Raw genomic sequence first — 26,378 nt, 5'->3', positions numbered from 1 at the left:
TCCGATTCAGCATTTAGCTAATTAATAGGGGATTGATGAAAGATTCGGTTTTGAAAGCAGCCATCTCACTTGGATAAACGTGGAACCAGAGTCCCATGGGGATGGGCAGTCTGGTCCTTGGAAGGTAGGTATACAATGAAAGCTAATGGAAAGTAATGCAATTAACTCAGGCTTTTAATTATATTAATCAGTGACTTCATAGAAGCCCATTGCATACAGAACACACACCTTAACTCTTTTCTAGCACCATGCATTTGATTCATATCTGAACTGAACTTAGACAGCAATTTAAAGAAATAGATACAGGAACATTTACATTACTTCATTTTCCCCATGGCTAGAAGTATTTCTGGCATGGAAGAATAAAGAGAAGGAAAAATTGGGGAAGGAAGATGGGGGGAAGGCAATGGGTAATAATGAGCATTTTCTAAAGAAATGAGCTTGAAACTGTTTACGTTAAGATTGATTGTTACTTTATACTTTCTTCCATTTTAGATTTTTTTTTTACCTGAGTGTGTGAACAAATGACCATTATATTTACATGTAGTGAGAGCAGCCTGAGACCTAGTTGATTAATTTTTACATTTTAGAAACAATCTGCTGAACTGTTAGGTAAAATACTCAAATGAATGAATTTGTTCTCACTAACAATATCTTCTTTTTTTTTTCTCCCTTTTTTAAATTAGTTTCAGGTGTAGAAAACAATGTAATAGATATTTATAATTTATATCCCTCACATAGTGATAACCCCCTCCCCCATCTACCACCCCTCTGACATCACACACAGTCATTACATTTCCACTGTCTCTATTCCTAATGCTGTACTCCACGTCTTGTAACTATATACATATATAAAATTGTAGCTGACATTCATTATTGTTCAGCTTCAGCTTCAGGTATACAGTGCAGTGATCAGGCATCTACATCATCCCTGAGGTGGTCTCCCTAATGGGACAAGTGTCCATCGGATACCCTACAAAATCTTTACAACGTTATTAACAAATTTTCTTGGCTGAGTTCTCTTCTTTAACCATCTTTCCCTCTCTCCTATGTGTGTGTGTGTGTGTGTATTTGTGTGTGTGTCTGTGTGTGTGTGCACGCGCACATACCTGTCAGGCTCTTTCTCTCCCTAGAGTCACAGAAGTCACAGCTCCCAGCAAACATCAGAAAGAAGGGACCTACGGTGAGCAGCTTCCAGTGAGTTACCCATGCTGAGCTTGATGCAAAAGATGAACCCCAGACTCCTTGCAAAGCAAACAAAATTATATTTCTCTCCTTCAGACCTCTTTCTGCCTTCTTTTTCAATTTCTCAGTATATCCCTCAGGTAACTTGTTTTAGGAAATGACTTTTAAAAACCAGAACATTACTGCTTAACCAGATTTAGTCCTTGTGGTTTGAAGGATTTTCCCAAGATTTTTTCACTGAATATACCATTAACCCCATTTTACGGAAGAGAAAACTGAGATAAAAGGAAGTTCATTAATTTGCCCAAATTCATGCATCTCGCAAGCCAAGGAGCCAGTACTCAAATGCACTCCAAAGTTCAGATCTGTAACCACTCTAACAGCCTGGGTTCTAGGCTGAGTTGCAAAGAGTGAATGAGAGAAAAGGGGGAGCCTGGACTTCTGTTACGATAATAGCTGATTTCTGGCCTATTTTAAGTCAATCTGAGCATTACAGACACGTACCCTCTGATAATATCACATTAGCCAAATTCAGTCCTTAATTCTAATATGGATGCCATGTATGTATACCTTTCTAAAATAAACACACTCCCTAGGAATTTGATAAGCAAATCATACCATTTAATAATGTATATTAATTGCTTTTTAAATGATAAAATTATGGCCTATGTGATTATGTGAAATTAATAAAAGATCCAACAAGGCCAGGATTTCTGTCTCTGTCCTCAGGAGTTAGCCTGCTCATGGGAACCACCACTAAACATTCATTGAATAAATGTATCGAATGAATGAAATGTTTATATGCAATTATGTTAAATGAAAAAATGGAAAAAATTATGTGTAGCCAGTGATAACAACTCTGAAAGAGTTTCCTGGACAAAATGAAGAGTAGATGAAGTAGAAATCATCAAAAATAGATTGTTTCAATATGACTTTTTAATAAAATATAATGAAAAGACTTAGTTGTCTGATTATTACCTTTGGTTTTTATTTTAAATGTAAAAATTTTAAATGATAAATGCACAGGTCTTATAGCAATGTCACATCTAGGTGATGTAACCTAAAGAAACTCTAGCACATCTGTGTGATTCAACAATATGTTTAATAAATGAAAAAAAAAATTAGTACCTAATAATCATCAAGAAGAGAATGATAAATTATAGTCTATAAAAGGATATGCTACACAGAAATTGAAGTAACTTAATTAGGTTTACATGGAGCAACACAAACATCAAAATCAATGTTGATATTTAAAAGCCTACAACGGGGTATGATATATAAGTATATTCCATTTATGTAAAATTTAAAAGTGCTCAAGGCAATACTATTTATTGTTTACCGATAAGAACATAGATGGTAAATGTTTTAAAACATTGACTTAAAGTGTTTTTTAATGTGGTAAAATGTTAATGTGTCAATAAAGAAGGGTGAGTTCATATGTGTCTATTTTATATTATTCTCTATACTTTTTGTATATGTGAATTACATAATGTATATAATTAAACAATTTAATAAGAGTGCACATTCAATATTTTAATATAAATAAAATAAATACAGTTGGCCCTTAAACAACACAGGGGCTGTGGGTGCCAACCCCCACACAGTTGAAAATCTGCGTATAACTTTTGACTCCCTCAAAACTTAACTACTAATAGTCTACTGTTGACCAGTAGCTTTACCAATAGCATAAACAGTCGATTAACACATATTTTGTATGTTATATGTATTATATACTGTATTCTTACACTAAAGTAAGCTAGGGAAAATAAAATGTTATCAAGAAAATCATAAGGAACAGAAAATACATGTATTGTATGTATTTATTGAAAAAAATATGTATATAAATGGACCCTTGTAGTTCAAACCTGTGTTGTTCAAAGGTCAACTGTATTTGTTGATTTGAATAGTACTTTGCAAATCATTTTATAAAATTATTTCATCTCCAGATACTTTACTCACCTTTTTGAGTATGCATGAGAAAATATTTGTGAGAAGGAAGAAGGAAAACTTTCTATTCCTTGGTGGAAATTACATGTCTGCACTGCCTTGTATAAACCTAATATGTCTAATACAAATGAATGGGGACATCAAAAACAGTAATCATTAGAGAACCCAAGGTAGTGGACAGAGGTAAGAACCAGAAAGAAGAAGGTCAAATAAGATTCCTAAGAATGGAGTCCCATATCACCTGCATCACAATCATCTGGAATGATAGTTAAAAACTAATTCCTTGAGGTATATTTAATTGTAATCACCAGTTTGGAGCCTTTGCAATAAGAACTCTCCAAATGATTCCCATGCATTACAAAGTTTGAGAACCTCTGAGCTGAATCACTCAATGGGTTTAGAGCATTTCTCTGAGGACCCTATGAAATGGCAGTTTCCCTTGAGCTAGGAACTAAAACTCATTGAAAAGTCCAAGAAAATGTGTGAGTTCTTTGAATGAGGAAAGGGACAAATCTGCTAGCATTATGAGAATGAGAAAATATGAGGCAAGCATGAAGTTACAAAACTAATTTTAGGATCACACAGCCATTCTAAACACAATGTCCAAATGTTTGCTTGGAATAATAGGTGGAGGAATCTGCTTATACTAAGGGTACTTAACTTATCAACGAGCTATATAGGGTATGAAGAAAACAATCAAAAGGACATTTGCAACTGATGCAAAATTCCTAGCCCAATGCTTGGTTTACACTACTTGGTCCACACACTATGCTGTGTTGATGGCAAATCAGAGTCAGGCAAAAGAAAAGGATGGTATATGAGCTTAGCAAAAGAAACTTCTGGATCAGTGCAGATTGGTCTGAAACTCAGGAGAGGAATTCCCAAAGGTAAGAGAGACATGCAAAAGGACCAGGGCCTTCCTCAGCTCTCAGTTAGAGAAATCTCCCACAGGGACAAGGAGGCAATGGTAAGGGCTATAAGAATGGCTGAAATCCTTAGAAGCCAACCCCACAAAGGCCTTGGTCAGAGGGCAGATCAGATGAACTCAGTGGGTAGAAAAACCAGATGCTGATTCTGAAAAGCACAGTGACTCTCCCCAGTCTCGGAATGGTGCCAAACCACATCTCTCTAGGGCTACAACTGAGCAGCTTGATCTCACACCCAACCTAGATGGGCAGACTTTGAAGACCACCAAGACCAGCACCAGATGCTCCTGCAATTTTATCAAAGCAATCAAGGGTAGGACTATAGACCAGGTACAAGCAATATAAAGACTACAAGATTAGATAATGCTGTGTCTTCTCCATGTTTGTGATTTTTGTACCTCTATTTCTTCATAGTGATTAAAAGTAGAACCCTAAAAAGAAACAGTCCAGTATACTTGCTGTGGAGTACGGCAATGAGAGAGAAGAGAATCGTCCCATGTTTAGTCAGCCTCAAACATGGGTCATAGCGTCTTGTAGGGGGCAGAAAATGGGAACTGAAAATCTGTGGCACAGGAAGGAAGCAAGAAGTAAGTAAGGAGCTGTCTAAGAATTAGGTAACAAAAAGAAGCTTAAGGAGAATCCCACATGTTTTTTCCAACAACATTCTTCATCCCTTCCTTTTATTAGAATAAGAACAAGTTGCTATTTTCCAGGCTAAATAAAATGAGGAATGAAGAAGCTCAATATGTAAGAGAAGCAATTAAAACCATGCAGATGAGACTTAACACAATATCCTGAAACTCAAAATATGTGTTTCACTTTATGGACTTAGGAATAATGAGAGTGTTTCCCCGTGAACACAAGGGTTAGGAGGAGCCCTTATTGAAAGAATTCAGTTGACGAAATTAAGACCTTCTTAGAAAAATCAGACTGGGGAACTGAGGTTATAAGTTGCTAAAAGGTAAACAGAGGCATATTTTTTTTTAAATTAAGAGTTTATTTGAGGAAAAAAAATCTATTCAAATCAGGCAGTGCCAAACAGCAAATGGTTAGAATTATTCTACCAACAGGAAGTGGGGGAAAGACTTCTACAGAGAAGAGGAAGAAGCAAAGCAAGGAAATTATTTGATTGGTTATAGTTTAAGTGGTTGCATTATTTGGGAAAGGCTAGTTGGCTGTTTGTGATTGGTTGTCCTTCGGTTTCAATTTCTTAACTGTGAGTCATTTACAGGCTTTCGTTTGCTTATATAGGCTGCTAAGACATTAAAGCCACTTCAGTCTAATGGCCTCCTTGTTTAATTAATTTAACAAAGTAAACCTAGAAACGCCTTTATAACTTTTGCTAAATGTGCCTAACTAAAATGATAAAAAAATACTGTGTTTCCCCAAAAATAAGACCAAACCAGAAAATAAGCCCTAGCATGATTTTTCAGGATGATATCCCCTGAACTTAAGCCCTAATGCGTCTTTTGGAGCAAAACTTAATATAAGACCTGGTCTTATTTTTGGGTAAAACATGTCAGTATACTTTAAAAAACATCAATTGCTTTTTTCAAGCTTAGATTATCAATTATTTATATTTACCAAAAACCAGTTTTCTCTTCCCTTGAAACTTTCCAGAATCTCTCTCCCAAATTACAACAAAATATTGAAAATAAATTTTGGTTTTGTTTGTTTGCTGCAGCTAGTATTTCTACACTGCTTGAGAAAGGTTCTCCAGCACCTTCTCTCTCACCTCCATCTACATGCCAGATGCTCTCCCCCCATCTCTCTACTTCTCCTACCCCCATCTTATCTGTTAAACACTGTAGAAGATTTTTACCTACTTTTCACAACATAGCCCCTAATGGCTTTCTCATATTTTTCTTTGTTATACAAATTGTAGATTCATTAACAAAAAAACTCTTACCTTGACTTTGAGGAAAAACCTACAATAACCACCCTCCTTGTTCTCGAAGCCACTACACAATTCACTCTGACCCCTAAGTATACTACGCTTAAGATCCATACAACTTTAGACTAACTTATAAAAATTAATAATAAGTTAAATGGATTATTGGGTAGTATACAATAGTAGTATCATGACATTTAAGCATCAAAAGAAAAACTCTAAATCAATAATTGTTCTAAATATGTTTTAGTGAGATTTAGCTTGAAGGTGACCACTAGAATAGGTAGTAACACCAGAAGAATGAGTTAAACCAAGAGCCCCAGAGTTCTATCAATTCTAATGCAGCCCAAATCCTTATTTCAAAATCCTGCATGAGAAGAAGGAATATAGAAATAAATATACAAAATAAATTCTTCTAAAATATTTGAAAATTTACTAACAGTAATGTGGATTTTGAACAACATATTGTATTAGTCAGCACAGGCTATGCTATACTGCAGTAACAAAGAAACCCCCAAATCTCAATAAATTAACATAATAAAAGTTTTTGTTTTTAGCTTGTGCTATATGCCCAGGGCCATTTGGTAAAGGAGTTCTGTCCCATGTAGCCAGTGTTTCTGGCTGAGGGTGGCTCTATCTTTTTGGGACACTGGCTCTCAATATGTGACGTCCAGCATTGCTGAGACAGACAATGAGAAAGCTAGAGATTCATGCAGAGGCTTTTTCCTATGCACATGTCAATTCCACTCACAGTCCTCTGAACTGAACCAGTTACAAGGCCCCAGCTACTACAAAGGGGCTGAGAAGGGTAGACTTCTGTGTGCCCGGAGCCGACTAATAATTCTACAATTTACATATGGTATCAATTTCACCTAAACAACATTTCATAAGGAAAACTCATCTAGTTACAGATTTTTGAAAAATATCCCTATGGTGACATTTTTTAAGGACTAAATTTTCTAAAGCCTTCATTCCTTAACTCATTCTAGACATTGCAAATTCTGAATTTCAATTTGAATTTTTATGGTGACTTTTTAATTAAGATATTAGCATATAGTAAAAGCATTCATGTTAGGTATACAGTTTGGTAAGTTCGGCTAATGATATATAATCATGCAACCACCACCACAATTCCTTTACCCTCCATGCTGCCCCTTTGCAACCCCTACTCTACCTCTGGCCCCAGGCAACCATCAATTTGTTTTTAGTCAATGTAATTTTGAATGCTGTGAATTTAATTTGTAGAATTTGTTTTATTATCCAAAGGAGAAAATGGGAAGTCTTTTGCTACCTTTGGAATTCAGGTGGGTTATTTAATAACTAGGCAATGCTACTCATCATTTACAGTGTTTCCACCATATCATTCAATTGCAGCCACTGTCCTCCAAAGAGTTAAAGATGTACAGCCCAACACACTTTCAGAAGGCAACTTCCTCATGATTGATTTATTTAGACTATACCCATTGGCTTCTCCTATCACACACCTATGTCAAGATGTTCCTTCCTTCTTTGTATCTAAAACACAATTAAAATTGAGCTAAGAGAAATACATAGGGAACATTAGGGGGATGTATTCCAAATTTGCTTCAAGACTTATACAGAAACAGCTCTATATATCGATGACAATAGATAGAGATGTATCAACACATACGTACGTGTGTGTGTGTGTGTGTGTGTGTGTGTGTGTGTGTGTGTTGGAGGATCACGGATCACTACAAGGAGCTACTACACATATTCGTTGAGCTAATGAAATTTCCCTTCCCTCGTCCTTCATCACGGAGCTGTGACAGGGATCACAGTAAATCCAGGCTTGGGAAATGAGCTGTGTCAGCCCTCCCGTCAGTGGGCAATGCAATAGGAGGCTGTCAAAGCCCCAGGGACCAGGTAAGTTACCCATCCCTTTCAAACCCAATTGTAAATTGCCCTTCTCATCTTGTGTGGAGAGGAAAGGTTGTCAGGAGGGGATTCACCACAGGTCTTTGGGGCATGCACAGTAGTGGCTGGTGACTTTGCATTAGGGCACCATAATGGCAGTAGACAGGGAAACTGTTGAACCAGCACAAGCGCAAAGGGTACTAGTAACCTAATGCCACTCTATTCTTCCTTGAAAGAGAGAGAAAGCAGCTGTTTTTGTTCCTGGGGAACCCAGTGACTTGGGTCAGAGTGCCAAGTGAGTGCTAGTAGAAGAGGAAAGTGTGAGAAGCAGATGTCTTCATGTTTTAAGTAAAGGTCAGAGTTTGGATATTTGCTAATACTTAAAGCACTATCTCCCAGAAATCTTCATGGAAATCATACCTTTCTGTCAGCAGCATTGCCAATCTCAACAACACTTAATCCTGACTGGACTATTCATCTCTTTCTTCAATGGATCAACAAATATTTAATGAGTACCTGCTCTCTGCAAGCAAAATATTGGAGTCAAGAAGTAAGAGCCAAGTCCAGTTGCTGGGTTGCCCCAGGCAACACTGTAACAATATAAATGCTCTGTCTTCATCTTCACCCCCTTTTCTAAGGTCTCCTCTACTATATTACTTCACCTTCTCCCATCTTCACCTTCTTGAGAACCTCCACCGTGTTTCCTACTCATGATGTGTTCTAAACCAGCACTGTCCAAAAGACTTTGTGCAAGAATGAAAATGCTCTATTTCTGTGTTGCCCAGTAGAGTAGTCTTTAGTCACACCTGGCTACTGAACATTTTAAATGTAGCTAATGATACATTTTAATTCATTCAAATTTCAGTAGCCACAGGTAGCTAGTGACTACTGCATTGAGCATCACAGTTTTGGACATTTTTTTTATTTCCTTATCTTTGCCCCCCCACCCCCACCCCCAATACTTACCTTGTCTAGTTTTTTTCTAAGTAGCAACAAGTCAGTACATTAACTGGATGCATTAAGGAGTGTTTCAATGAAGAGCCATGATACCCTTTCGGGCACTGTATTGGGCTGGATAGCATCCCTCCAAAATCCATGCCCTTCCTCGCACCTCAGATTGTGATCCTTTTGGAAATAGGGTCATTAAAGAAGTAGTTAGTCAAGATGAGGTTGTACTGGAGAGGGTAAGCCCTTAATCCAATGTAACCGGTGTCCTAATAAGAAGAAAAGACAGACAGAGAAAATACCACGTGATGACTGAGGCCAAGATTGCTGCGTCTACAAGCCATCAAAGGCGGCCAGCAACACAAGAAGCTAAAAGAAAGGCATGGAACATTTCTCCTCCTTTAAAAAGAGCATGGCCCTGGTACACCTTGATATCAGACTTCTGGCCTCCAGAACTATGAAAGGATGAATTTTTGTTTTAAGCTACCCAGTTTGTGGTTATGTTGCAGCAATTGTTAAAACAACCCTAGGAAACGAATACAGGTATTTAGTTTGGCTTCACCTGTCTTTACCCTTATGTCATTTAATAAAGACTTTCTGGTCTTAAATTTGACACCAAAATTATTAATGGTGAAAAGTGTAAGACCCATGGTAGTAACTAGCAATAGGATATTTAAGAATAGTAAAGGACAGATGGTGCCTTGATAAAGGAAGAGCTTCTCATTTCTTCCCATCTAAATTTTCTCCCTAACCAGACTTGCCTACCCCAAAACCCACGGTTGTGCCTGCGACTCCCACCCCTGTTGAGGAGGCCAAAATTATAGGGCAAACCCATATCCAGCATATCACAGTTTACTCCTCTCCCACAGAACCCTGGATTGTTTCCACAAACAAGTTTTGCTGCCATAATCTTTAGTCAGATATATTCATTTTATAGGTTTTAAACATGCAGGGAACGTGAAATGTTTTATGGAAAAGTTTTTTTGTTTGTTTTGTTTTGTTTTTTCTTCAGAGAGATCTCAGGAGCTAGTATCTGGCCCTTTAGATTCGCTTGAGCAAACAGACCCCATGAAAGAAACCATATGGATTTACCAGAACCCAGACAGGTAGGTCGAGGAAGCCACTGGAGAGCTCTCTGTCAGGGAACCACACTTGGGATAAAGAAAGAGCTGCTTTTATTTATACAGGTATACCTGAGAGAGGCAGTGAAGGAATGAAAGCCTTTTCCTATGGCAGGAAAGACCTTATTAAACCATAATTGATGGGATCCAAGAAAGGTTGCAGAGAATGCCACTGAATCTCAGAGGGTTTCATGGCGCTCCCATAAATTTCACTGATGACATTGATCCCAGTCCTGGAACATACCTTTGTGGGGGCTGCATTGTTAGGCTTCAGTGGATTTCTACTTTTTTTCCAGAAAGCTGTATATCAACTATAAATTCTTATTGATAAATGGCAGAACCCACTTTTAGTGTTTTCGGAGCTTGTGCAGCCTGAAAACATCCCACATGTGGCAAAGACCAAAAACAAAGGATAGACAACCTGACAGGTTTGTTCACATCTACTGGGATTTCAGGCTCCCAGAAGAGAGATCAGTCATCACACAGCTGATACCCATTTGCCCTACGCGGAGCTTTTATTTCAACCCTCTGATGGCAGTCAGCATGCTCTACAGGGGAACTCGGGCTTTGTTATTTGTCTGCTTTAGGTGGGTATCCGAGGTTTGGGGGGTTCAGAATCCAGTCATTTGTGCTTTTACCAGAGTCCTGTTGCTCATCTGCCTCTAAATCAAAAAGGGATTTTTCAAGCGAGCAACTGTACTGTAGACTGAGAAAGACCTACAATTATCGTTGGAGGTATGGGAGTTTGACGAAGAAAGATGCAAAGGAAATGAATACAGGGTAAAAATTGCATTTCCTAGATGGCCCTGATTTTCATTCCGAAGACATTGTCTATTGATTCTGTATAAAGTCAGGGCAACTTTTCTTTTATTGTGTGTGACTAAGATATATAAGGCTCTTTTAATGCGTGTTTTAAAATGATGATTGCGTGGTTCAAAGGAGAAGCAGTGTCCTCCCAACAGGTAGAACTCAGTGCCATACAGGAGGGGGTGAAGATCTGCACATGTGCGCTATGTTTATTTAGCAGGATTCTGGTCAACATTCTGCTGTAATCGCTTTTCTTTACCTACTGAGGCTTTGGCTGTGAATTAGGCATTTGGCCTGTGAAGTCCTGTTTTCCAACAAATACACCCTATCTCTCAAATGCACATGAGGGGCACATTTTTAAAAGTCAGTAAATTCAGAAATTCCCCATTTCCATTACTTAGATTTGTTTAAGTACCACTCTTCCCTAAAACCTTTTAACTTCTCTCATTAAAAATCTAAATCAGAAATTAGAAAATGATGGGATCATGTAATATGTTTATAGCTGAGCTATTTTAGTGCTTAAAATGGGATAAAGTGCACAACCAATATATTCCAATGTGTATTACAGTATATTTGGTTTTAAAATCTTTTTGTTGGATAGAATCTTATACATGGTAATATAAATAATAACAATAGAAGGAATTTGGAATTTCCTATTTGCTGAGAAAAATATTAGTAACTGTCATTTTGTTCCTTAAAAAATATGATCGTTTAAATTTGGGGTTTGACTTCCAGAATGTTTTAATATATCATGCAATGTTCTATTACTCTTAGCTTGGCATTTCAAAAAGTAATAGAGTACCTAAGACCTTCTTAATAAGCATCTCAATTATTTATTAAGATTAATGGAGATGCATGCATAGCTTAAGAACAAAACTGCAATTACTTAGTATACCTAAATTTATGATTGCACCGAATTTGAAGGCAGAATAATCACAAGTGAAGAATCACAACTTAAAAGTGTAAGGAATAATATATTAGTAGTTCATCATACAAATAACTAGGGAGTGGTATAAATAGTGGTTAAGAGCAAAAATTCTGACACCAGAGACACCCAGGTTCGAGCCCCTTTTCTGCCACCTAGTGGATGTGTGATAGTCTCAGTTTTCTACTCCATAAAATGGGGATAACACTTCCCATATGTTGATGCTTGTGTGCATGCGAGGGAATCAAATAAAAGATGTAATACACTTATTGCAGTGTATATCATGTAGTAAATACTTAGTATTTGGCAGCTATCAGTTTTAATAACATTCATGATGAAAACAACATATAGCATGTTCTGGCACACAAATTAAACACACTTCAGGGACGCGTGGATAATAAAACAAGTAAACATCTCATCCTAAATTGGTGGAAGCTACAAATGTGAGGAATGATCAACTACAGTTGTGTGCATGCAAACTGGACCATTGGAGTGTCAGGGTAAGCCAATAAATAATAGTCTGTGGACGACCACACTCATTTCAAACATTTGTTCCTTATACCACTTCGATTTTAATGAGCCAGCAAACATTTTCAAAACTCAGTGAAGGTTTTTGTTGCAATTGCCAAAATAAAGCATATGTTGGAACCCAATTTTTTTCCTTCACTTTTAATAAAGGGAGCATGACTCAACTGCCCCTCCTCCAAAAGTACACTAACTTCTGGGGATGTTGAAAAAAGTTGGATAAGAAGTATCTTAGCTAAAAATGTTGATTGCTTTTCAAACAGGAGTCACTTTGATAAAGAAAGTTACAAGCACGAACAGTTGTCATTTTTTAAGCTTACGCAAGCAAACTTACAGTTATTACCTAGCCTTAGAAACTGTTTGTTCAAAGGTTACTAATTACCTCCTGAGCCCCTCCCCCCACCCCACAGTGAGCAGTTTGAATCCTGATCCTGCTGGAGCTCAAAGTGGTGTTTAGTACACACTACTTCTGTAACACTTCTACTTGCTCCAATTCTGCTTTCTCAGTCTGCTTCTACAAATCCTCTTAGACTTACTATGGCTGTTATTTCTCCAGACTTTGTCCTCTGCCTGAATTTTATTACTAATACTCTCCCAGGGAAATCTTAGCCACGCTAATCACTGTGACTTATATCTAGATGCTGACAAGTTCCGAATACATAACTCCTTTCCCCGAACTCTTTCTCTCTCTCTCAATCTCTCTCTCTCTCTCTCTCTCTCTCTCTCTCTCTCTCTCTCTCTCTCTCTCTCGATATATATATATATGCATTTTTTTTCTCCTTTGGACCTCTATATCTAGCACACTGGGACTGTGTGCAAAAAGTATTCTCTTGTTATCATTAATGATACGTTTATTGTCCATCATATTGTTATGGAATTATCATACCTTGAGAAAAGAGTTGACTATGGTCAACAACCATAGTCCTAACAATCAGCCATGAGTGAGGCACGTCTCTCAGACAAGAAACCAGAGTCCATTTGAAATTTTCTCTTGTCTTTGGACCAGAAAAAAACGACAATATTGCCCAGAACGAGTACTAGATTGGTGGAAATTACAATGGGGCCCACCAGGTGAAAATAAGTTAGCAGCTACACACCAAGATGCCAGGAAAATTTTAAGTAAAGGTTCACCTGCTCTCTATGACTACAGGTAGTTTTCTTAGAAGACAAAGTATATATAGAGGCAAAAATCTAAGATTTGGAAACAAGTTTGCTATAATGGGGTCAAAACCTGTTCTTTGTAATATCAATTTCTTAAATTCAATTTTCCTTTTGTCTTTAGTTATTTAATGATCATGATTTTGAAAACAAAGACTTTCTCATCTTGGTTGGAGGTAACCAAGTATAAGAGTTTGTTCGTGCATTGGGTAGCAGATTTTATAGGGGTCTTTGGCCCAGAGGTGGCAGAGAGGTTCAGCATGAGAAAGCTCCATGAGACGTTCAAGTCAGATCCATGAGAAGGTCAATTCCATGAGAAGGTGGAACTCAGGGTCAAGTCTGCTCCACTTAGTAAGCAGCCAATCTGTGCGCTCCCCTTCCAGTTCTCATATTGGCTAAAGACATGAAGGGTTTGGGGTTTGAGTTTCGTTAAGGAGCCTGTCCCTTTACATCCAACATTCAGCAAATCGAAAAAGGAATTTATTTTTTGCTGCTGATTATCAATTTCTACCCCCAAATCTGTGTTTTATGTCTCTGTTAATACTGTCCTGTGACTTCTCTGAATGTTTCCTCATCTGTAAAATTACAGTGTCAATAAGTCTCAGGTTGGGCCTTAATCTGTGCTCTTGTAACCATATCAAGATAGTGTTTTCAAAAGCAACAATCTGGTTGAAATACATGTACTTCATTGGGTTTTTTAAGGACACCTAAAAGTATTCCAGCTCTGTCTGTCCACTCTCTTCTACCATTATATAACATTGAACAGTCTTGTTATTTTCATTCTCTTTGCATACTTTCTGTCCTTCCGGGTTTCTATCCAACTGTCATAAATTTGTGAGACAGAAAAATACATCCATTCCTTTAAATGTAGTTTTCTGTTCGCAAGGTCTTGATAAATTAGTGTTGATTGATTCTTTTTCGGTCTGTTTTAAAAAGTCCAAATGCCTAATTATAAAGTATTTAAAGATCGGGTCCATCTTACCTTATATACATCACCAACCATCCTCTTATTCACTCAAAATAAATTTAAAGTTTCATAATATCCCTGTATTTTTGCCTTCATCTACAACAAGGACCCAAGATATAGTTTAAATCTCTAATAAGTTGTTAAAAGAGAGTTACCTAGGATTAGTGAGAGTCATTTCATGGGCTCTAAAAAAGGGGAGATAGTCTATAAATTTAAATACTACAAAGCATTGTCTTGTTGTTGTGATTATGGCTAAATTAGCCTTTATACCTGTGCTCAAAATGTCCTGTAAAACATACACACAAAGAAAAGCAACTCTTTTCTATAAGTAATAATATGATTTGCTTATTAAAAAAGAACTCGGCAAGTAGAGGAAGCTTCCTTATCTGTTCAGTAGCTTTAAACGTGCAATGTGCCCAGAACACTTACACACACACACACAAACAGTATTGATTTCCAGAATTTCTTCATGGAATGCCAAAAATAATAAACAAAAAATAAATCAAAAGCAACAGCCTTCTTCCATTATGTATTAAATATCTTCCCCATGAAGTTAGAACAAATAGAGATGTATATAGAGAGCAATGGAAACATAAATCTAGTGTCGTAGTAATCGATTTCTGCCTTGTTCCTTTATTTCTAGTAAATAATGATCTTCAGATCTTTCATGGTGGCACTACAGTAAAAGTCAGTCAGTTCCAAGATCCCTAGAAGGGTTTCACCTTTGACAGAACTACTGATGCTGCTTCCTCTCCATGATCATTACACTCACTCATTTCTGGTTGCGGAGTAGAAATAACATGCAGCAGAATCATAAGAAATTTAAGAAATTTACAAAGGATATTCACTTTAAGAGCTTTTTATCTGGTCATGTATATGGTTAATGAAACACTTTATACTGTTCTGTGTCAAACCAAAAAGAGCATTTCTCCAGAAAATGTGGTCCCTGCACATTACTATTAAGTTACTAAAAATGAAAATAAACCATTGATATTGATTTCTAGAAAAATAATGAAAATCTTAAATATTAAGTAGACCTGAGTAGATCTGAGGCTCAGCCCAAGCTGAAAAATCTCAGCTAATGACATAAAAGGGAAAACATTTAATCTGCTTAGATATGTACATTCACTAAGCAAAGACCACTATTGCAGTTTTATACAGACCTCCATGTTCCTTCCCATTGGTCATTTCTCAGCAAAATTCATAGGATGATGCATGATCAAGCCAGATCATTAGATTTTAGAGCACATAGGAAGATGTCAATTTATTTATAAGATAAACAATTGAGGCTGAATTTTGAATCTGGCACTTAATTATCTATATGCCTGGAAAAGAAATCATGTAACCTTTCTATATAATGAGGTAGCATAGCGATATGGATGGAAAGTAATAGATAACTGTCAAGCATCTATTTAAAGTATGTGGTTTGTATACTTAGTTTGAAACCAAGCTGCTTAAGGGATTCCAAGAGGGAGAGAGAGAACGTAACATGGGGCAGAGATTAAGAATTAATCCAGACTAGAGATTAATAAAACAAAATTAAGTCCTGTAACATTCTCTTTATTATTATTACTAGTAGTAGATGTTCTTGTTCTTTATTTCCAAAGGCAAAACTCTAATGAGGGTGGCATTCATGTTCTTAGTGGCCTAATGACCAAAGCTCACACATATCTTAATAAACCCAATTACTTTAGTGAATTATTCTAAGCAAGATTCATACTTTGTTGCAGCCCCTCAGGATATCTGCCTTTTATAAGGGACCATGTTTCTTTGACACAGAGATGTAGGAACTGAGTTTTTGTAGGACCCTGTAGGTAGATGTCAAAAGTAAAATAAATGCTGAATGAATCTTATAGAGAAATCAATTGTGTCAACCACAGATTTTCTGGGTCAGCAGGTTGGATGTAATAGTAGTGACAGATGCCTGGAATGATGACGCTTGTAGTCTCCAATCAAACTAGTCAAAAACAGAGTGTTTAAAAGAAACTAATATCCTATAACCAAAAAGGTTAGAAGAAATTGTATCCCATGTGATATAAATGTATGATGCCATTGATTAATACCTCTAACATTCCTCCCCCTGCAAAATTACACCTGTCACCTTTGGGTAACTGTGACACAGGTCTACTAAAGCCCAAGGACTCAATAATGTATGAATACAACTTTATAGTTTTTAAGGTGAGGATTCTTTTTCTTTTAATGAAATCTTGGTATCTGTGCTCCACACACCCACTTTAACCCAATGGTCATTATTTGAAAAAGGTGCTACCAGTGACAATTAAACTTGCTTTTTCAAGAATTTGCAAATATAGGCAAAGTCAACTGGGAATGATGCACCCTGTATACAACTTTCACATTAAGAAGAAGTGAGCGCTATTGGATTACTATCATAGAAGCAAGAACAGTAAAAACTCAAAAGGACATGTTACCTAATCATTACTTTGACAATAATTGTCACGAACAGAATTTCTTTATAGATTTTGGATGTAGCTTTTGAAGCAAAAAAGATTCAGAAGCTGTGTCGGCCTGAGCTAAAAGGATTTTTAAAAATTTAATCTTTAAGAAAAGCTCCTGAGATACAGGCTAAAAGAGTTTATAAAGGTCATAAAAAAATTAACTTATCTTGCTGACTGAAGCTTTTTTAATGCACTCTAAGTTACAAAGGAATCGCATGTGGAGCCTTTAGGCCAATGGTCTACTACATTTTTCTCTCATTAGTAAAGACAGCAAAAATCTGCATTGGGATTTTTACCACTGCAATCATCTCTGATTCATTAGTCTTCATGATTGAATATGAAGAGAGCATGGAGCCAGTGGTGTACTTATCTTGTACTTATCTCATTTGCTAACACTGCAGCTCAGCAGGCAGCCAGAATCATGAGTGGAAATAGGCCTGCTACTGGGGCTAAACATCATTAAGTGACAGACGGACTTCTGTCAGGCCTATCTGAAACAAATAAATACAAAGAAGTTCTTTAACGTACGGACTCTTACGTAAAGCAAAATTCATACCTCTCTTGATATGTAGCAACAATAACAAAATGGGAGAGGACTCTGCGAGTGTCGTTGGGATGGGCTGGAGTTCATTCATATGAGTTAGATCCAGGAAACCCAAGTGAAAGGAACTTCACCTTGTGAATATCAGCTCTCTCAACCATAAGTTAGGGATAATAAACTGTCCCTGCCAACCTCACAGGGAATTGTAAGACATAAATGAAATGACAAAACATTTTATTATGGTCAAGTGCCATATAAATGTTGGGTATTATCATCAGGTTGACCATGAAGACCTTGATTATGCCTAAAAGCTAAATATATGAACATAGTTGCACATTAGTTTAAAATAAACTAGTAGACATACAGAGAATTTTCTAAAGTCAGGGGCCATTTCTTATCCTTTATCTCCTTAATCAACAGTGTCAGGCATATAGCAGGTGCTTAATAAATATATTTTTTTAAATGAATGGATGAAAATCATTATATAAACAGAATAACATTAGGAACCCTTTAAGTAAAAAAAAAAAAGTCTCTTCCACAATTAAAACAAGATTCCGTTTTTAAAGTCTGTCTACCTGATTTACAGTTAGGGAGAGATAATAGCATAACAAATAGGAGAACAAGAACGAAAGTCTGAGTCTGAGGCCCCAATGTATCACCTATTAACCAGCACATATGACTTAATCTTTTTCCTCTTTTGTAATACAGAGGGTAATAATAGTTTCAACCTCTGTTGTTGATGTTAGGCGTGAAGGAGATCATCCATGCAAAGTGTATCACACAGTGCCTGGGTAATGGTAGATTCTTAATAAATGTTGTGATTGGTGTTGTTTTAACTACAGTTGTTGCCACTCTTGATGTTGCTGCTGTTGTCATTACACGCATCGTTGTTAAAAAATGGGCATCAGCAGAGGGTGAGATTCTCAGACAATTTAATGAATAAGTCGTCCAGGCTGGACGTTTGACATCACACTGATCCTCTCTGAGGCTCTCAGGAGGAGAGGCAGGTTTTCATTGCTGTCACTTGGGTCCTTCTTAGAAGTGACAAACAAAAGGCCAATGAAAACTTGTCAGGCCTGTTTTTTAAATAAAAAAAAAGTGCCTGTAAAATTTTTTTAATCCAGCTGCACTACTGGTTTAGGCATTTCCTCTCATGTTGAAGTCTTCCTTTTGCTGGAAGTTTGATTGGACTGCCTCCCTTAACTTAAATTATTTTTCAAATTAAAAAACTTCCAATAAGCCAACCTTTAAAAAGGAGGTCATGTGGGGTGCTTCTCCGAAGTAAATTGCATTTTTCTCATTTGTATTCATAACAAGATCCCCTAACAATTGAGGATATTACACACCGGACAGAAGAAAGTAATTTTTGTTAAGAAAACCTAGCATCATTTGCTTAGCAACTTTTTAAGTTAACGATCTTGCTAGGGTTTTTATTCACTTTGGATTAGAGGTTCATACATCCTTATTATTTATTATAACTTGTTCCACATAAAGGTCACTCTCTTCTACCCTTTTTATTCATGATAATGACAGCCAAGAATTGACATTGTGCACTATTGTGTACTGTCAAATGCATAACAAATACCTTAATCAGGCTGAATAGCTTAAGAACCACAACTATTTGTTGCAGGTCAGAGGCAAATTTCTGGAGATGGCAAGTGGAGATGTGAGGACATTGATTTCAATTTTCCCTACCCCAAATAATATCACCTAATTTGACCAAACAGTTGCTTCATTTCATGTGAAACCTTGTCTCTGTTACCGTAGCAAGAACCTGAGATCAAATAATCTAAGCAGAGGCATTAACTAGAATTAATAACCAGATTACACTAATTATTTTATTGGTTTAATAAATTTACAAAATCCGAAACTTGGCAGACAAATGAAAAATATCCCATTTCCTTTGTAGCTTAAGGAATCTTAGCAGAGAATAAGGGCCTTTTCAGCATTTGTTTAGTGCTAAATAGACTCTGCAATTGCAGCATCTGTTTTTCTTCTTCCTCTGATTTCTAAGAGCAGAGAAGAAATCTTCAAAATGAAGTCTTCATTCCTTCCCTAGTCACTATTTCTGGGCTTCATGTGATTCCTCCCAAACTAGGAATAACACTCTCTAAGGTGGTACATGTCAAATTTTAGAAAATAGGATCACAACGATCACTAAAGAATCATGTTTTGTCTCTCATTAAAATTGACTTACTTCAAATTCCGAGGGCACTGATAACTGGCTGCACATTGCACATTGCCTGAGGGGTAGTTTCAAAACTAAAAAGGTGCTTGTTCGCTCCTTAACACTTTTAAAGCAAATACTTTGAGTCTGCTCTAAGCATGCCATGGTGGGAGGGCATTTATTTCCACAGCAGGGGTCTCAAGGCAACACTCAATGCCCCCCCCCACTTCACATTTATTATGCTAAATGACCGATGCACAGTTAATCACTTGGCCTGAGAGATGATGTGGGGGGTGCACGGGTTTTCTCTGTATGAGTATTGACAGGTTGGCTTAGAGATCAGCCTCCTTGGTGTTTCAGTCGATTAGAAAACACCTTATCCATGAAGGGGACAGACAACTTTCAAAATAAACCTGGGTTGGACTAGATGATGTCCTATTCCAATACCAATCTTTAAATCATGACCAACAAGGTCAATGTACCTGAAATTATCCATTTTCTCTATTTAGGACATGTTAAACTCTGGCTCTCTGTTATGCTTTCTAAAAATATTAGTGGAATCATTAGAATGGTAAATGCCAATAACTTTTATGCTAATTTTATAACCACAGCAACCATTCAGAAACATGTTATTTCTCCCTTCTTCCAACTCTCAGCATAAGTCACTCAACTTTACCCAAATTACTGTGTGGAATGGGAGTCTACAATAGCAAGGATCTTTAAATTACATTTCAAGCTCTGGTAAAAGATATCAAGAAACTACATTACATCCTGTTTTATAAAAGCATCTATCTTTTCAACATAAAGAAAAAATAATGTAAAGTGTTTTTTTTGAGGTTTTAATGTTAATGTCTATGATTTTCCTGTTCACGCAATCAAAACCTCAGAAAATTGTCCTTAATTCTAGTAGGGTCCGAGGCCTAGGTCTGAAGAGTAAACTTCATAAAGACAGATTAATAAGAAAATAAAGGATACAAATTTACTTAAGTTTGATAGGAGAATTCATAAGAAAATAAAAACCCAAGGAAACAGACCTGAGTATTTTATTCTAGGTTTGGTGAAGCGTTCACAGTCCTAGAGGAAGATGAGAGGTTAAGGAGTATGAGACTCGTGTAGTAATTGGGAAACACTGAGCAAAGCCTGTTTGTTAGGATTCTTCTTGGTGTCCCTTTTTCTTGGGAGATAATGATGCTCCTTTCCTCCAGGTCTAGGGAGGGCTCCTCTCCCATGAGGATTTTATGGCCTGTTTCAGGGGAGAAGGGGAGGGAGGTCAGAGTACCCTTGTTGCTTCTGCCATTTTCTCAACCTTAAATAGTCCATATGCTAAAGTGCCAAATTCTGGGGTAGCCTATCCTGAACCCCATCAACCTTCTCCTCTGGCTTATCAATTTGCTGTCAAGTCTTGTGGATTCTCTTTATATAAAATTCTGTCACTTCTTGTCTATTCCCACTGCTACTCTCCTGCTTTAGGCCTTCATTACTTCTCTCTAGGGCTAACCGGTCTCTTTAATACCACTCTTTCTGCTCTTTAATCTACTTTATATGCTATGACCACATTAATCTTCCTAAAGCATAGATTAGATCATGTAATTTCCTTGCTCAAAAATCTTTAATGGCTCCATATTGCTTAATTTTAAAAGTCTGAACTGCATAGTCCAGTGTTCAGTGGCCATTCCCCATCCCATCTACCTTTCCAATTTTATTTCTCTCTACTTGTCTTCACTCACTCACTAGTTCAGCAACATGGAATTAGTCACTATTCATTACTCATAGTCTCTGTATGGGATCTTCCCTTTCCAAGCATTTGGCCATGCCCTCCTCCCCCAATCCCACTGGATTTCCCTTTCCTGCCCCAATTTATCTTGCATGGCCAAACACTGCCTGCTCAGCCTTCCCTAATTTCCTTCAACTGGAAATAATGTATCTTTCTTTTCATGTTGCATAGAACTATATCTATGTGTTTTATGATACTTCTACCTTGTACAATAATTCTGTATATTTCATATGCCATATATATATATATATATGTGTGTGTGTGTGCATGTATACATATATATGTATATATATACACACACATATATATGTATATAGATATAGATATATATACCATGTTTCCCCGAAAATAAGACTTAACCAGAAAATAAGCCCTAGCATAATTTTTCAGGATGACATCCCCTGAACATAAACCCTAATGCATCTTTTGGAGCAACATTAATATAAGACCCAGTCTTATATTAATATAACATTAATATAAGACCCAGTCTTATTTTCACGGAAACATGGTATACATATATATGTGTATGTGTGTGTGTGTATATATATATATATATATATGTGTGTGTGTGTGTATTTATATATATATATATATATATAAATTCTTATATATATATATATATGTAAATTCTTTGAAAGAAGAATCTAGTCTAATTCATTTTTACATCCCCCCATAGTGCCTTCATGGTGACTGGCATATTGTATCCATTTAATAAATATTTATTGATGTATTCCATTCATAAATGAGAGTATGAATCTTAATTTACTATCCTTAAACCATGGTAAATTCATTTTTTCAGACACCTGCTTTCACCTATTCAAATCTTGAAGCATCCAAATTCTAACAGATGTTCATGGACAGCTGGGAGAAATTACACTGCATATACCAAATCATCAGCATAGCTCTCAGGCTCACATCTTCACCTGGTTATGTGTTTCAGACAGCTGTGCCTTCTTGGAAATGCACTTGGCTTCAGGAGCTCTGTTTGTAATCTCTCTACAGCATTCCAGAATAAACATGACAGGTCTTGATGGAGAGTAGAATATGTGCAAGTCTATGATCTATTTATGTTCTTTGGGAAATTAGAGTGGACTCATTTTGCATTTATAAAATGCTTCTTATCTTAGGACCTCACCTCACTCAATTTCAGATCAACAATGAATTTACTTTTAGTGAAAAAATGGTTCAGATACCCTGTGATGGGGAAAATGTAAGTAAGGAAAATGTATAACTCGGCATGTGCTGGAGACCAGAAACAAGCCCAATGACCCATACTTAGGCTTACTTTTCCTGAATCTGTTGCCTGTTCTGCATCCAAATGTAGTTTGGCTATTGAGTCATTTTTAAAACTTGTCTCTCTGAACCTGTTCTTAGCATTCTCTTGGGACTGTGGCCAGAGGTAAAACATTTGTGAACATCCATGTTACCTAATCTCCCATAGTATATTTTATTCCATGCCCTTTGTTTAGTTTCTTTCCACTTGATTACTCATATGTACCCCTTCCCGTACTCTATGTTGGGTGGGGGTAGATGGAGAAAGGAAATAAATATGCCCATGGTTGTCACTAGTAGACACCAGTTTATAAATAGTACTGGTATGACTGTACACTGGTTTTCTGAATACAGGAAGGTCAAGAAAAACATTTTCTTTTGAAATGAAAAAAGGAGGTTAAAACAAGAGTTTTAATAACAGGCTTGACACAGAGCAGTGTAATACCAGCATGAATTACACTTGGAACCAGACTTTCATTGGAAGTCCTAGATTGCTTTGTTTTTGTCCCTGACATAATATTCAGAGTTGGGTTTATATTTGTCCAGAAGGAAGCTGCTTGCTATAGTCCATGCAAATCAAATGCTTGATTTATGCACCATTCGACTGGAGGGTGTAACATTAAATTTAATTTTGTGAGGAAAGCCTGAGGTGTTTCAGTGCCTGGACCTGACATTGTGAACTAGGCAGAGAGGTGCACAAGAATTCATTACAGTTTCCAATATGCGAAATGCAGCATTTGAATGAAACATTTGTCTCTTGTCAAAAAGGCGTAATGTCTGTTCTTGGTAAAATATTTCCACCCCCACCCCTTAGGACAAACCAGCACATTGTTGGCCTTCATCGTAGAGCTTAATCAAAGATGAGTGACTGCAGGCATTTGGTAGACTGCTAGGGGAGACATCAAAATCGTATGTCTGTGAAATGTTCAATTATCAATAATATCAACCCAACTGACTTTACCTTGATTGTTGAATGTTGCCACAAAAAGTTTGTATGACTGTGTTAATTAACTGCATGACAAATTTGTGACTTCTTTCATCTTTAGCTGGACATGATTTGACACTCTTCTTGCTCATTTCTGGTTGTCTCTCTTTTGCATCCCCTTCAGCAACTATTCAATACTTAAACACAATCCACAGCATTGCAACCTCAATGGCAGGCCCTGGAGTTCTGCAGAAATTTAGTTTCCCAGGAGACTCAGAGTCCTCAGGAATCAACACCATTAGCATTTCTTCGTTGGGGCTTACACTCTTCTAGTAGCACTGCTATTCCTATGTTGCTCGTGGAAGAGTCTATACACTCTTTAACAGGCAGGTAAGGCCCTCACCTCCAGCCTGTTCACTTTCATGTCCCATATACACTCTAGGCATTCAGTATGTCCATTGGCTCACACTGGCCCTCTCCTGGAAAGACCTCCCCTAGCTTTACCACTAGCAAAATACACTTCTTTGTGAAGTTCTTCTCTATCAAGAGAGGCTTGTTTACCTCATTCATTGCACTACTATAAAAATAAGATTATATCTAGTTGTACTGGGCTTGTCTTTTCCACTAGGTAGAAGTGCATCATATTTAATTTTGAATTATCCAGAGCACATGGCACAGAACCTGGTACCTAGCAGGCACTCAATCAATGCTCCTAGAGTTAAACTGAATTAAACGATCACTGTGATAACAGGAGAAAAATAAATGTGTGTGAGTCAAAGGGAATTTATATCTATACTATCTCAATTTTCCCAAAATTTTGCCTACTGTCAGATGAGCTAAATCATAAACCAAACTTTAATCTTTAGGAATTCTAGGTTTGGGACACAGCACTGACATAAATCAGCTCTACTTTTGAACTTTTTCTTTAATTATTATATATGAACTCATTCCAATCTATGAAATAAATACAGATATTCAAAGTATTAAGCTTATTTTAATTTCCCAATTTCTTGAAAGTTTACATAAAAATAAGATTTGTTTTACTCAAGTTACATGAGGAATCTTTCCTTACAGACATGTCTCCCAAAGCATTCTCCTTGTCTAAATTGTCAGAAACCTTGATATTCATTTTTTAAATATCTAATTGTAAATTTAAATAATATTAAGTATTTAAATAATATAAGTCCTTTAGACTCAACTATGTTGATAAAACTTATTTAAAACTAACCACATCCCATGTATGAATTGCATCTAATTACTATGCCTATCAAAATTCCATTGAAATATATGTATTTACATTTTGTATTGCCTGTTACTATGAAACCTGAGAGACAAACTTTTAATTTTGAACGTAAAATAGAAAGGAGAACACATTAGCTTCCAATCCTGACTTTGTTCAACAAAAACAGGTGAGAGTGAGGACAAAGCTCTTCTTCAAAATGCCAGTCAGAAGCAATAAAAGTCACTATTCCAAACTGTGGCCACTGGCCAAAAGTGATGAAAGGGACACTGGTGTGGTGTGCAAGTCTGTATACTGAAGAAACCAGGTCAAAAGGGAAAGACTTGCTGAATATTACTCAAATACTCATTCAAAATAAAATTGCCTCTGTCACATAAATATCACCCTTTCTCTTAGCTTTATTCTCCATCCCAACTTTCCAGTACACACACTCACACACACACACCCACCCACACACACACACACACCAACTTGAATCTCATTTATTACTTCCAAGAGTTTCTAGGGTCTTTTGCCTATTGGGAGGTAAATGAAAAGCATGGCCCAGTTACAGAAAAGCCTGTGAAGGTAGGGAAATTCATCTGCATTCTGAAACTTAATAGCAACAGCCACTAGGAATAAAATCACTAGACGAGAAATCAGAATTCTAAGATCAGCTCTGCCGTGGAGCAAGCTAAACATGTCACCTTAGACATGTCCTTTCATTTTCTAACTCTCAGTTTCTTCATTTTATGCAGGGAACAGAATAGAGACAATATTTCTCTATAGTATGGAGAAAGATATTAGAGGTAAAGAGAAAGAAAGGCTCTGGAGAGAGAATGATACAGCCAAAAGGGTCCAATTTATAGAGGACTATAGAGATAGTCCCCTCTGGATACAGTGAGGGGACTATCTTAGTGGATAAATACAGGAAAATAAGGTAAGGTAGTAGTGAAGCTAGATTCTGGAAGTTAAAAGCTGAGCTACAGTTGAAAAGCTAAAACAAATGGAAAACTTTTAAAACAAAGTTTTAATCTGTTAACCCTACCAGTTAACTTCATTGCGGGCAGGGAGATGTAGTTGTTTTTTAAACAGAAGCACGAGAGGATGAAAAAAACTAGAATACTAGTTGTAAGGATGAATTTCTAGGCATCAAGTCCAGGAAAAGCAAATTATTTTCCATGATGCAAATTTGATAAGGGTCTAAACTATGGTGGCAGCAAAAATAATTACAAAAATCATCTCTCCTGCTTCCTTTGAAGGCGGTGAGCTTTCGTCTGCCATTGCAAAGACCCTGTAGCTCCACACGGAGCCAACCAGGTTTCCAAGGCTCTGTCCTTTGACATCTCCCACAGAAAGCTAAGAGGATGGAAGGGGACTGATGGGGGAAGATTCCTGGTCAAAATAAGCACACTCAACAACAACAAAAGTCTGCATTTGCTCTAAAACTATCAATAAGGAACTTGTCCAGTATGCTATTCCCTGCATCCTTATTGACACTGCAACATGAAGAGTTTCTTTAAGAAACTAGATAAAAGGAAACTCATCTCCTCTATAAATTGGACCCTATTGGCTGTCAATGATGGAAAACTCAAGGCTTCTGGAGTGCTTGACCCTTGTCATTGTGATGTGACTCAGCATCATCCATTCTTAAGGCTGGCTTTCTTTCATGTGTTACATGTGTTTACTCCATTCTAATGACAGATGCCCAAATATTTTTTGAAAAGAGGACGGATGTGTATGGGAAATATA

The sequence above is a fragment of the Rhinolophus sinicus genome, chromosome 1 (assembly GCF_057876585.1).
Source record: "Rhinolophus sinicus isolate RSI-liver-muscle chromosome 1, RSI-T2T, whole genome shotgun sequence".
Taxonomy (NCBI): Eukaryota; Metazoa; Chordata; class Mammalia; order Chiroptera; family Rhinolophidae; genus Rhinolophus; species Rhinolophus sinicus.
The sequence above is the reverse complement of the archived record's forward strand: the minus strand, read 5'-3'. Positions refer to the sequence as shown.